A 14,348-nucleotide genomic window follows, 5' to 3' on the forward strand; every position below is an offset into this window, starting at 1 on the left:
AATTTGATAATAACCATTAAAAGTGGATTAGCATAACCATTACCACATCAAAACAGGTTTTATAAGTCAAAAACAGTTTAGGGTAATGATTCAAGTCCATTTCCAGCAGCAATACTCAAAAACTGCACATAGGGCCTCCTACTCGCTGAGTGCAAGAACATACTCGACGAGTAGGATGAGTTTACACTTGAACTCGTCGAGTCCCCCCACCCCCCATGGACTCTGCAAGTTCACTGTACAGTTTGCAGAATTTCGACTTTTTTCAAGCAATTTGCATCAAGTATACATAAAACAAGCCTAGGCTCTGATACCACTGATGGCTTTTGAGCATTCTAACACTCCTATGGTGTACATGCAACCCTAAAAACCTTGGATCTATGTTTTTTCTAATATACATGCAAATAAGATTTTTCCAAGGTTTTCATTCTAACTAGCATACCATGGGGTACCTGTAATATAAAAATTAGTAGAATGACATACCTTTCTAGTTGGTTGGATTCCTAAAGACCTTATGAGCCTAGCACCCCAAATGTGATGCCTTAAATGCTTCACGCAAAACCAAAACTCTTGGAATAACTTGACATAAGTATAATTGAGCACAAAATCGGCTAGCCCTCACCCTTTTTGTCTTAGATGCCGATTTTGCTCCATATTAGGTTCCTTATATAGTGTGTCACATGTAGGGTTATACCATGTAAAACCTAATGTGCATGGCTTTTCATTTCTCCCATGATCCATTGGTTTTAATCTCCATGGAGCATCCATAGAGCACCCAATGGGTCCTAGCCCAATCTAGTGAATCATGGACCATAAGCCCACTATATAAGAATGAAAGATTTACATAATCAATCCCTATATATTTAATTAGTCTCTTTTGATCACAAAATTAATTCCAAATTAATTCTTGATCAATAGTAATTAAATAATATGATTTCATATTAATATATTAGAATATATTAACAAATCATAAGTGTCCTTATTCTCATTTTCTCTATCCAATTGTTGAGATGCCATGCAACCGAAATGGACCATGTCAAGCCGGTTCAAATACATACTAAATATAGTTATGGACTTAGACACCTTATCCAACAAAGGCAACTCCTTGACTCTCAAGGACCATTAAACAAGAAGAATCCCGCTAAAATTAAGGAGTTTATTGAAGAATTTTCTAAACATTCGAGAGAGTACCACAACATGCTAAATGATGTAGAAAGGGGATCAGCAAATTCAGCTTTGGAGGACATGTCGGCGGTCTTAGCAATGTTTCATAACATTGATAGGAGGATGACTAAGATGGATCAAACAACCCATGCTATACGAGTGGGGTGCGAAAATTGTAATGGGCTGCATCTAACCAAAGTTTTTGATCTTGATGAAAATGGAAACCGAAAGGTTCAAGCTTTCTACTCGAGCGGTGATCGATACGATGAAGATTGGAGAAAACCCAAGAAGAAGTGGTTGCCTTACGATGAGTATAAGAAAGACATGGAAGAAAACTATGAAACAAAAGGAAGAGGCTTTTTCCAAAAAGTGGAACCACCTCCTGAAAAGGAATCCGATTTGCATCCACGTCTGAAAAAAGGCACCACGAAACCGAAGCAGCAATTTGAGAACAACAAGTTTTAATGAAAGATCAACAAGTTTTACTAAGAAATCAGCAAGCTTCAATCCTCAACATTGAAAACATCTCGGGAAACTAGCTAAGTAATTTAATGAATGAACACCAGGCGGACTTCCAGGAAATACCGAACAAAACCCGAAGGGAGGTCACATCCAAGCTATAATGAATAGAAGTGGGAAAATTGTTACACATTTGACTCCCATTAACAGAAACAACCCAGATGTTGAGCAGGATAATCGAGAAGAAAGTCAAAGAAAAGAGTTTGAACAGTTTCCACGACGTGGCAGGAACCTAAAAAGAAGAATGTTGAACCTATTAAGCTCTACTGCCCACCGCTGCCCTTTCCAAGTAGATCAATACAAGAAAAGAATGTTGAAGACTACCTGAAGTTGTTAGATCATATCAAGTCTCTTGAAATCAACATTCTGTTCCTTAAAGCCTTGGCTCAAATACCAAAAATAAGCTAAGTTTCTCAAGGACCTCCTAACTAATCGAAAGAAGATGGAGGGACTATCTAAGGTGGTACTCAACGAAACCTACTCAGCTGTAATACTAATATGCTACCGAAGAAGATGGGTGACCCAAGAAGCTTAACTCTACCATGCCAATTCAGAAATCTAGCCACTAGCCATGCTCTAGCCGACTCGGGAGCAGGTGTTAATCTGATGACTTAATCATTCTTCAAGAAGCTTGATCTCCCCAAACCAAGACCAGTCCGCATGGTCATTCATTTGGTGAATAAGACAATGACCTTTCAAGAGGAATATGTGAAGATTTATTTGTGAAAGTAGACAGGTTTGTTTTTCCTACAAATTTTATTGTTTTAGATATAGAGGAAGACGAACAAATCCCAATCATTCTTGGAAGGCCCTTTTTGAGCACCGCTCGAGCCTTAGTTGATATTAGAGAGTCCAAACTCACTCTCCGAGTTGGAGAAGAAGCGGTCACTTTTGGAGTTAATCGAGCAATCCAACACTCAACGATAAGTGATGATACAACTTTTTCAGTTGATGTGTTCGATGAAATTCTAGAAAAAGAGCTTGGAGGATGGAAAGAGAAGGAAACCGAGGGATATATTGTAACACTTGATATCAGGTATGAAGTTGATTCCAAGTTGTTTAAGCTTCTCTTTGGGACACGACGTGTTGAAGCCTCAACATGACATGTCGGGATGCTTTTGGCCATGGATTTTAATGAACCAACACGGCATGTTAAGGTGTCTCAACACGACATGTTTGCATATTGTTATTGGTATGGTGTTGAGCACAAGGGAATGTGGCTCAGGTTCTGGTTCGACTTAGTAGCAGGTACTGAGCCAATCTGTGACAACCCGAAATTTCCAATTGTATGAACATCATCTATTCAATAGAAGCTAGTTCAGGTTCTGTGATTTTCAAGTTTTTCCAAACAAGTTTGTGTACATTAGGGTTTATGTTTTAGATGATATCAGGAGAGTGGATACTCTTGGTTTTGTGAAACTTGGGCATTTCAAGTTTCATACTGTTACAGTCCAACATCAGGAATGAAAATATTTTCTGCCAAAATATTCCAGGACTATAAATAGTTTTCTGAATTAAATTAATTCATTATTCACAATTCCAAATAGAGAAAAGCCATATTCTCTCTGACGGATCTTCGGGTTTTCATCCCAGATTGTGAGTCTACTTTTCTATATGTGATTCAATACTAGTTTAATGCTTGTTAACTCAAATTACATGTCTAGATGTCAAGATCCGGGAGTTTACCGCCCAAGATCGTTCTTGGGGAGTAAACTCCAAAATGGAACATTATGGCTTCCTAGTCCCAATTTCTTGTTAGAAGACTTGTTTAGGAGATAGGCTATTACATTTATGGATCAAAAAGCAACCAAGAACCATAAGTTCTAGGAGTTTACGGCCAAGGAACTCCCTTGGGCCGTAAACCCCTTTTCAAGGGCTTAAATGCCCTAAAACTCTCCCCAAATGCTTAAGGACCTTAACCACTTGTACTTGTGCTTGTTTAGAACACCAAAAGCCCATAAAAACCATAAGTTTTTAGGAGTTTACGGCCAAGAACCCTTCTTGGGCCGTAAACCCCATTTTGTGGGACAAAAATCATTCCAAGCACACCTAAGGCCTTTAGACAATTTACCTTGCACCTTTGGGACTAGAATGGAGAGAAGAACACATAGAAACAACTCCTTGGAAGGATTTTACGGCCAAGGAACATGACTTGGGCCGTAAACTCCAAGTGAAGGCACCAAAGTGTGCCTCTTGCCCCCATTAGCCTTAGGTAAAATCATGGATGCCATTCTTGATGTTTAAGTGCCTCAAATCAATTAATTTCCTAGAGTTTACGGCCGTAAACTCTAAGGTGAAGGACCTTAGGCCGTAAACTCCCTTATGGAGTGTTCTAAAGCCTTAAAACTACTTCATGCATTATTCCAATAAAGATAGGAGTGTTCTAGATGCAAGATAACACCACAAAACACCCAAAAACACCATTTGAGGAGTTCACGGCCATAAACCTATGAGTTTACGGCCGTAAACTCCAAGTTGTGGGGTTTTTGGATGGTGAACTCCTATACAAGGCCCTTTGATGTTTCAAACCCTTTTGCCTTGTCCCGTAGCAACTTAGATACAACCATTTGAACCCTAAACACTCACAAAAGTGTTTAAATGTTTTCTAAGTGTCTTAACTTATTTATTTAAGTTATTATATGTCTAATTAGTTATATATATGTTTATTATATGATAACTAGGCTCGTGCGTGTAAACCAGTCTCCGTTTGTCACCTAGCACGGTAGCCGACACTGCAATTCAGACGACTCACCACATGTGAGTTTCATACCCCTTGAATCAACCTTTGAAATGATTTTAAGTGTTTTAAATACTTTATGGGGGGGGGGAATACAAGTCAAATACTTATAGTTATTGCTTCAATCACATGTGATTGCATTTAATCACATGTGATTAATAACTAGGAAAACAACGATTTTCACCACTGTTCAAACTGTTTTTCAAACTGCTTTACTATTGAAATGTTTTACAAACTGTTTTACTATCCAAACTTATTTATAGACTGTGATTCAACAAATGCTTCTTATACTTAAACTGTTTTATCAATTTATGCCTTCAAAATGTTTTATAGATCGACATCAAGTCGATCTTCTCTTGAAATTATATTACTGCTTCAAATGTTTTATGAAAACTTATTTATGCTTTTATATATCCAATTGCATGCCCATATATGTATAGATATATAAATAATGTATAAAGGACTTAGGAAGGCCATCCGCCCTATTTCCTTTTCGCGCCTTGAGATGTGGTCTGGTGGGATTTCGGGTGACCATCCGAAGGTCGTTTCAATATTACTTATATATCATATATACATATATAGACATAAAAGTACTTCCATATTCATACTCTTCAGTACATCATTAGCTGGTTACCATCGGGGTAACGCAGGAACAATACATATACAGATATACTAGAAACAATACATATACAGATATACTAGAAACAATACATATACAGATATACTAGAAACAATACATATACAGATATACTAGAAACAATACATATACAGATATACTAGAAACAATACATATACAGATATACTAGAAACAATACATATACAGAGATACGAGAAACAATACATATACAGATATACGAGAAATAATACATATACATAAATACGTAATAATTGTGATCCACTGTATCGGGCATGCCTTAAATGTCATGGCCCGAGTTGTAGCCAGAATTCTCTTGGAGGGAGAGCGTGAGTTTGCGTATAGATCTATACTGGATTGACTATCCTACACCTTGCTGCTAGCTACAGCCGGACCTGCAGGTCTGCGGGTGCCAAACGTCATTTCTTATTACGACCGTTCATTATGTCGTTGATTTTCAATCGATAGCATGGTGCAATTTATCACATTATGCCTTAATATAAATCCGGTTTAAGGTAGTAGTATTTAGTACAGCAGTAGTCTTATTATACAAAGCTACAGTACTACAATGATTTACCCATTACATATTTTAGTGATAATCTCACTTAAGAATTAGTGTACAAACTATATTTTTAACAAATGATAGTTATACTTGGGGGTAATCACACACTTTTACAACAGAAAAGTTTATGAAACAGCCTAGCCTTGGTAGAAGGTTACTTTTATAGAAAATATAGGATTTTCTGAGAGATTCAAACTTTTACAAACACTTTCAAACATTTGCTTACATTTTTACAAACTTATACATTGAGACAGGTTCAAACGTTTTTACAAGAAACATTGACACTAAAATACTTATGAACTCACCAGCTTAATGCTGATAAACTCTTTCAAAATAACTTGTATTCTCAGGTCATCAGTAGACAGGTACCGAGGCCAGCTTTTGAGAAGATGGAGTGCATTCAAGACTCATCTCATATTATTTTGTGTTTCATTATTTTTGGTGTCTATAACTGTACAGAACACACTTGTATTAAAATTATATATTTAATGCAATGGATGATGTTGTTTGCTTATTTACATTTACTGTGTTGTGATACTGTACATGACGTCCTCCGCCCCAGAACGTTTCCGCCGTTCTTGGTTTTGGGGTGTGACACAATCGATGCGATGATGTGGGAGTTCACCTCACCGAAGATTACTAGCGGAATTTCGGAATGGACCTCGGTAATCTTTGGTTCAGTCAAGGAAGGAAGGAATGGATTTCGGAACTCTTAGATGGTCATCTCAAGACCTTTCAAGTCGAGATCGTATTAAGGCGGTTGGGGGGGGGGGCACATCTAGAGCCCAAAGCTTATAGATCTCTAGAATCCTTCAGGAGGAAGGATCCTATTGATATTCTTTTCGTTTGGGATTGGAGGTGAGTTTTGCACCATGTCCTTGGGAGGAGGAGGTCAGTATGCCTTGTTAGTGTGCAAAGTCACACTTGGATGTGTAGTATTAGGCTTACCCTCTTGTATGTGTAAATGTGTTGAGTCTTTCCTATAAATAGGAAATAAGTGACTCCCATTATGTAAGGAACCATTTTCAATGTTAGACTAGAGAGAGAATTTGTACAAGACCCACTTTGTATGTTCTTTCTAGATCTAATATGAGCTTAAAAAGATTTATTTATTTCATGTGTTCTTGATTTTCAATGAGGATTTACTAGATCTCTTCTAATTCCGCACATGCCATCAAAATCAACACCACTACAATTTGTATCAGAGCGAGTGTTCTTGATTTGATCAAGAATTGATCCTTGATGGCTTTCTAGATTTGGTGGTTCTTCATTTTGAGTTTTGATCTTCGTGTTATTGAGAGTTTGGATTCTAGAAATCGAATTTATCTTTGATTTTATTCAAAATTTGATTTTCTTCACTAGAATTCAAGTGATTATCACTTTCTCTCTCTAGAAAATCCAAGTTCATATCATCTGATTCGAAAGGGAAGAACTTTCCTGTTTTGTCTAAAACTCTCTCTGTACTTTGAAAGCATAATTTGAGCCAAACAGACTTTATTTAGATCCCGTGTTCATGATTCTTACTTTACTCTGATATTGTAATTCATTCTCGATTTCATTACAACTACATTTGGTATCAGAGAAGGATTCATACATAATCGTTATGATTTCTTGAGTTTTTGCAAAAGTTTTGAGTCTAGTTCTAGATTTCAATTTTCTGCTCTTTTGCTTCAGAAAATCATCTTAGATCTTCTGTTTTGAGTCGATTATGTATTCTACTTCTATAATAGAGTGTTCGATTGTTGAATTCTGAGTGTTTTAGTTGTTTGATCTCAATTTGATTTGAGTTTTTCTCAAAAATTTATGTACAACAATGGTGAACTTCAACATGAACACGATGGCGTCTTACTCTAATCTCCTTGGTTCATCAATGAAGATTCTGATGCTAATTCTTGGGTACTATGATTAGTGGGCTGATCATATGGAGGATTATTTGAACGGAATTGATGAAGAACTGTGTGTTGGATAAGTTGTCTAAGTCCATAACTATATTTGGTATGTACTAGACCCGATTTAGCATGGTCCATTTAGGTTGCACTTCATCAGAACAATTTGGACTTCTGAGAAGAGGATATGTATGATTTATTAATATATTATAAGTTATAATATATTAATATGAAATCATATTATTTAATTAGTATTGATCAAGAATTAATTTTGGAAATAATTTTGTGGTCAAAAGAGACTAATTAAATATATAGGGATTGATTGTGTAAATCATTCATTCGTATAATTTGGGCTAATGATCCATAATTCCTTAAGTTGGGCTTAACCCATGTGGTGACCCATGGATACTCCATGGAGTTTAAAACCCATGGATCATGACGAATCTGGAAAGTCATGCACATTAGGGTTTACATGGTGTAACCCTAATGTAACCACACTATATAAGAAGCCCTTCGGTTCAAGAAATTGGTACCTACAGTCTATACAAGAGTGTGGCCGATTTTGTGAGCAAGAGAGTCCTCTTCCAAGTTTCCAAGTGTTAGTGATGATTTGTGATTCCACTTGAGGCATTCACACTATTGTTGCCAAACTCATAAAGCTCCAAGCAACAAGCTTCAACAAAAGGTATGTTATCTAACTTGTTTTGTTACCCAAGTATCAAAGTTTTGTATGCTAGCTAGGGTAATACCTTGGAAAATGAAAGTTTGCATGTATAATAGAGAAAACATAGATCGAAGGTATTTAGGGTTTCATGTACACCTTTGGAGTGTTAGAATGATAAAAACCATTCAGTGGTATCATAGCCTTGGCTTGTTTTCAATTATATTTGATACTACTTGCTTGGAAACACTTTAAAAGTAAAAAATTTGATGTTCGGACAGTGGACTCGCTGAGTCCACTGATTGACTCGCTGAGTCCCTTCACAATCCTGACCAACTCAGCGAGTTGGTTCATACACTCGACGCGTTGGAGCCCATGAGTGTAGATTTTCGAGTTTTAAGGCTGGAATTGGACTATGATCATTACCCTAAATTTTTTTTCAACTTATAAACTTGTTTTTGATGTGGTAATGATCATGCTTATCCAATTCAAAAGATAATTGTCAAAATTTCATGTTTTGTATTAGTTTATATAATTAGTCTAATTACATGGAATTTGCTTGATTTGAATTATCTTGTTCATATGAATATAATCAAGAACTTGAACATGCTTGTTAGTATTATTGATGAGCTTGATGATTTTAATGGACTCCATAACTTGTCCTCAAGTTATGGAATTCCAAAAGTTTTTCATTTAAATGAATCATTAAAAGTCATAAGTTATAGAAAAATGAAGAGTCTCATTTTAAAAGACCATTAAACTCATATGTTATTAAGTTTAAAAGTTTTGAAGAGTTTCAAAACTTTCCCTCAGGTTTTGGAATTTGTAAAGTCACACATTAAAACTTTAATTCCAAACCCTAGAATTTTAAAAGTTTAAAATTCAACCCTTATACTATTATAATATTTTAAGTTTAATAATATATATATATATATATATATATATATATATATATATATATATATATATATAGAAGAACAAGTTTGTCTTACTGCCTATAAAATGGTGGTTTAATGGGTGTCCACTCTCACCCACCGCTTCCTTGACTGGTGGAGGGTCGTTAGCCGAACGGGTAGGAAAAAGACTATAATTCTCATTAAAAGTATAATTATAGTAATAAAGTAACTGGGCCTATTATTAATTCCTAATCTTAGTTACTTTAGGAAAATGTGAATTTAATGCTAACCCATGAAATACACTTTGCACCTTACCAAGTCGTTAGTGGAGCATGTGTGGTTGAATGGCACACTAACATGGACTAGTAAGGGTGGAAAAGGGTAGCTTAATTTTTGTCATGGATCGATGGAGCATGTGTGGTTAACCGGCACATCGATTAGGCGATAAACGACATTAAGAGTACCAAGTGTATTTGCATGGTTATTCACACCTTGTTTATGATCCTCGGTATCCCAATCACAAACTTTAAGGGCATAATCGAGATTTAAACATGCCATTGAAAAGTTCAATGAATCTCAAAAGAATCTAGGAATCTCAGTTCATCTTAAATCTAATAATCAATTTCATTTTTCATGGTGGAAATTGGTAAATCGTCATTTAGCTACCTTCAAATACTTTGCAACTTGGATTACAGCATCCCTCTTCAAAATTGTAAAATATTATGTTGGGTCCTAGCCTTAATTTTTCATTTTGGGTGTTATATTAAGGACTCTATATCTTATCTAAACTTTGTCTTTCTTCTTTTTCAGATGTATTCCAACAATGTTGCTTCTGGCTCAAACCCTACCGGCTCCTTCTCTCTCATGTACCTTTGTGGGAGAGTCATCTTTGATGAAACTAATTTCAATGATTGGATTAGGAACATAAGGACGGTCACTTGTTATAAGGACAAAGAATATGTCATCGACAAATAGTTGAAGGAAATTATTGAGTCTGCTGCCTCTCCTCAAGAGATTGCTGATTTTAGGGCACATGAGAAAGATGCCACCAAGGTAGCTTGTATCATGCTTGCCACCATGTCTCCTGAACTCCAAAAATCATATTAGGACTTCTACCCTTTTGAGAGGCACCAGGACCTAATGTAAAGATACCATCAGAGTGCTCGTCAAGAGCGGTATGAAATCATCTGCTCCATGATTACAACAAAGATGAAGGATGGCGAACCCATCACAGGCCACTTGCAGAAAATGAAAAGGTTTGTGGACCGTCTGCTCAAACTGAATGTGAACTTTGATGAGGAGTTGGCTATAGATCTTATTCTACACTCCTTACCTCCATGTTATGATCTGTTCCACATGACTTATCATATGAACAAAGAGGAAGTCACTTTGAGCAAGCTTCAGGGCCTTTTGAGGACTGCCGAAAGTGGTCTCAAAGGTAAATCTATTGTAACCACTCCTACTACTACTGCCCCAGTCCTGGAAATCGGGAAAGGCAAAGGAAAGAAGAGGAAGACCCCTTCCAAGGTTCACAAGGGAAAGTCTCTTGATGGATCCTCTTCTAGCAAGACTAAGGTCGGTCCTGCTACTCCCTCCTCCAACCCAAAAGAAGCAGAGTGCTTTTATTGTCATGATAAGGGGCGCTGGAAGCGAAGCTGCCCAAAGTACTTGCAGGATGTTAAGGATAGGAAAGTAAAACCCACCCATGCAGGTATTTACTCTATATTGTCTAATAACTCACCGCATACTAATTCTTGGGTCCTTGATACAGGTTGTGGTATTCACATTTATTCTGATTTGCAGGGACTAAAAAGAAGTGAGGATGTGGAGCACGAGAAGATAAATATAGTCATGGGGAATAGGAAAGCTTCACCTGTCAACAAGATTTGATTTTATTCTTTATTTCTTTGTAGTGGGTTAAAGTTAGATTTGAATAATTGTTGTTACTCGTCTAAAATGGCGAGAAATATTATTTCTTTTCATGGTTTGTACAAACAAGGTTTCACATTTTCGTTTGATAATAAAAGTGGTGCAATAAATACTTATTATAATGGTGATTTTATTTTAAAGCATTTCCTTGTAATGGTGTATATGAAACTATGATGGTTGTAGACAACTTAGGAAATAATGTATTGCATATTGATTCTTCCACTAGTTTGGATAAAGCATCCTTGTGGCATTGTCGTCTTGGACATGTAAACAAGAAGTGCATAGGCCAACTCTAAAAGGATGGAGTCTTGGAATCATTTGACTTAAAGTCATATGATAGTTGTGAATCTTGTTTGCTTGGAAAGATGACTAAGTCACCCTTCACTGGTTCTTGTGAGAGGGGTGACGGTTTGTTGGACCTCATACACACAGATGTGTGTTGACCCTTTAGAACCGCCATAAGGGATGCTAACCGCTTTTATGTGACTTTTACTGATGATTATAGTAGAGATGGCTATGTCTACTTAATCAAGCATAAGTCAGAAACCTTTGAATGATTCAAAGAGTTTAAGCAAGAAGTGGAGAATCAGTTGGCCAGGAAGCTAAAGATGCTACGATCCGATCGAGGTGGAGAGTATCTTAGTATCGAGTTTCTAGACTATCTTAAGGAATGTAGAATTGTTTCACAATTGACAACTTTTAGGACATCACAACTTAATGGTGTGGCTGAGAGGCGCAATCGAACCTTGTTGGACATGGTTCGTGCCATGATGAGTTAAGCTTCATTACCAATCTCATTCTGGGGGTATGAAGCCACCCATATCTTTAATCTAGTCCCTACCAATAAGGTTACTAATACACATCATGAGATGTGGACAGGGAAGGTTCCCTTGTTAGCACACATCAAGGTGTGGGATTGTGAGGCTTTCGTGAGAAGCGAGACTCATGACAAGCTCGAACCTCGAAGTGAGAGTTGTATTTTCATCGGCTACCCATAGAAATCCTTTGGTTATCTCTTCTACTGAACAAGTGATAATGTTGTCTTCGTTTTGAGGAGAGGAGTCTTTCGCGAGAGAGAATTCATAATCTAAGGAAACAGTGGGAAGTAAATTGACATTGATGAGCTTCAAGAGTCAAGTGGTGAGGGAACCTCAAACACTAGCGATCAACCTAAGGAGGAAACTCCTGTTGAGCCGATTGACGAGTCTGTACCTCTAATGTATTCAATAAGAGTTAGGAATACACCTAACTTTTATGGTTTCCATATTACTATAGAAGGTGATACATTTATCAGTGATAGCACACTGGTAAATTTGGATGAACCTATTAGTTACAAGGAAGCCATGGCGGGACACGAGTCTGCAAATGGAAAGAGGCTATGGACAGCGAGATTCAGTCTATGTTTGACAATCAAGTTTGGAACTTGGTTGACAATGTACCGCGTCATAAGACAATCGGGTGCAAATGGATCTTCAAGAAGAAGACTGACATGGATGGGAAAATACACACTTATATAGCGCGACTGGTTGCGAAGGCATTTAGTCAAACTCTGGGAGTTGAATATGATGAGACGTTTTCACCAGTAGATAAGATTAATTCTATTAGGGTTATGCTAGCCATAACTGCATTTCATGATTATGAAATATGACAAATGGATGTTAAAACCGCTTTCCTTAATGGAAAGTTGGCTGAGGATGTTTACATGAGTCAGCCAGAGGGTTTTGTCAATGCAGAGTACCCTAATAGAGTGTTTAAGCTTGAGAAATCCATTTATGGATTGAAACAAGCATCTCGTAGAGTGAATCTTTGTTTTGATAAGAAAGTCAAAGAGTTTGGGTTTTCGAGAAGCGAGGATGAGTCCTATTTGTATGTCAGAGCTAGTGGGAGTATAGTTAGCTTTTTTGGTACTGTATGTGGATGACATACTACTCATAGGAAATGGCATCCCAACCTTACAGAAGGTGAAAACCTGGCTTGGGAAGTGTTTCGCTATGAAGGACCTTAGAGAAGCTGCCTATATCCTAGGGATAAGGATATTGAGAGATAGGAGTAAGAGAATAATTGGACTTAGTTAAAGTACCTACTTGGACATGGTGTTGAAGAGGTTCAACATGCAGAATTCCAAGAAAGGTGATTTACCTATCCAGAGTAATGCCAAACTGAGTAAAACTCAGAGTCCAAGTACAGAGGTTGAGATAGCTAAGATGAGTCGATTACCATATGTTTTCGTAGTTGGCTCGATCATGCATGCAATAACTTATACTCTCCCTGATGTGGTCGTTTCTTTGAGCATGGTCAGCGGATATCAGGGGAACCCTGGTAAGGCTTCCTGGACTGCAGTAAGAATATTCTCAAGTACCTGCGAAGGACTAAGGATTAAGTTCTAGTCCTTGGTGGGAGCGATGACTTGAGAGTGACAGGGTATAGTGATGCCAGTTTTCATACCGACAAAGATAAATTCCTCTCTCAGTCGGGCTGGGTATTTACCCTTAATGGAGGAGCAGTTATTTGGAAGAGTTCCAAGCAGGAGACCGTAGCTGATTCAATGTGCGAATCAGAGTGCATAGCAGCAAACGAAGCGGCGAAGGAGGCGATATGGCTAAAGAACTTCATTGGAGACCTTGGAGTTGTACCAGCTATAAAGGAGTCTATGGAGATTTTCTGTGATAGTGGCAATGCGGTTGCCTTAGCCAAGGAACCAAGGGATCGGCAGATCCAGACACATTGACAAAAAAATCACTTCATAAGACACAAGATAGAAGACGGACTCCTCATAGCAAAGAAGGTATCATCAGAAGAGAACCCAACAGATCCCCTCACAAAAGGACTGAATAGGGTTAAGCATTTGCAGCATGCAAGGCGCATCGGGCTGAAAGATGATATTAGTTTTAATGATTAGATAGTTATTTATGAAACTTTTAATAGATAAAATGTATTTGACATTTGATGATTAAATAAAAGTTGTTGTTTATTTATGAGTAAAGTTACTATCTTGTGTCAATTATTTACTATTGTTTCAATTTTGCATGTTTTGACTTCCGAAATAATAAGATTATTCACTCTGTCCACAGTCAATCATACTTTGGAAGTAGGTATTGAATCAAGACTATCATGAATTTGGCTTGTAGATTGTCTGAAATTGTTAGACATTGCTATGACATTCATGAGTGCTCATAAGTTCTATGTATTGGATTAAACCAACGCTCGTGTGTATCACTTCATGGAATTTATCTCGAGTGATCGTGAGACGGTAATATCATATATGTCTTCAAACCAAGAGATATGAGTTGTTGACTATGAGTTAGTTGTGCATTGATAGTACAAAAACGCATCAGTAACTTGATGTTATAAAATGTGCTGTTG

This window comes from Lactuca sativa, chromosome 4, assembly GCF_002870075.4.
Source record: "Lactuca sativa cultivar Salinas chromosome 4, Lsat_Salinas_v11, whole genome shotgun sequence".
Classification (NCBI taxonomy): Eukaryota; Viridiplantae; Streptophyta; class Magnoliopsida; order Asterales; family Asteraceae; genus Lactuca; species Lactuca sativa.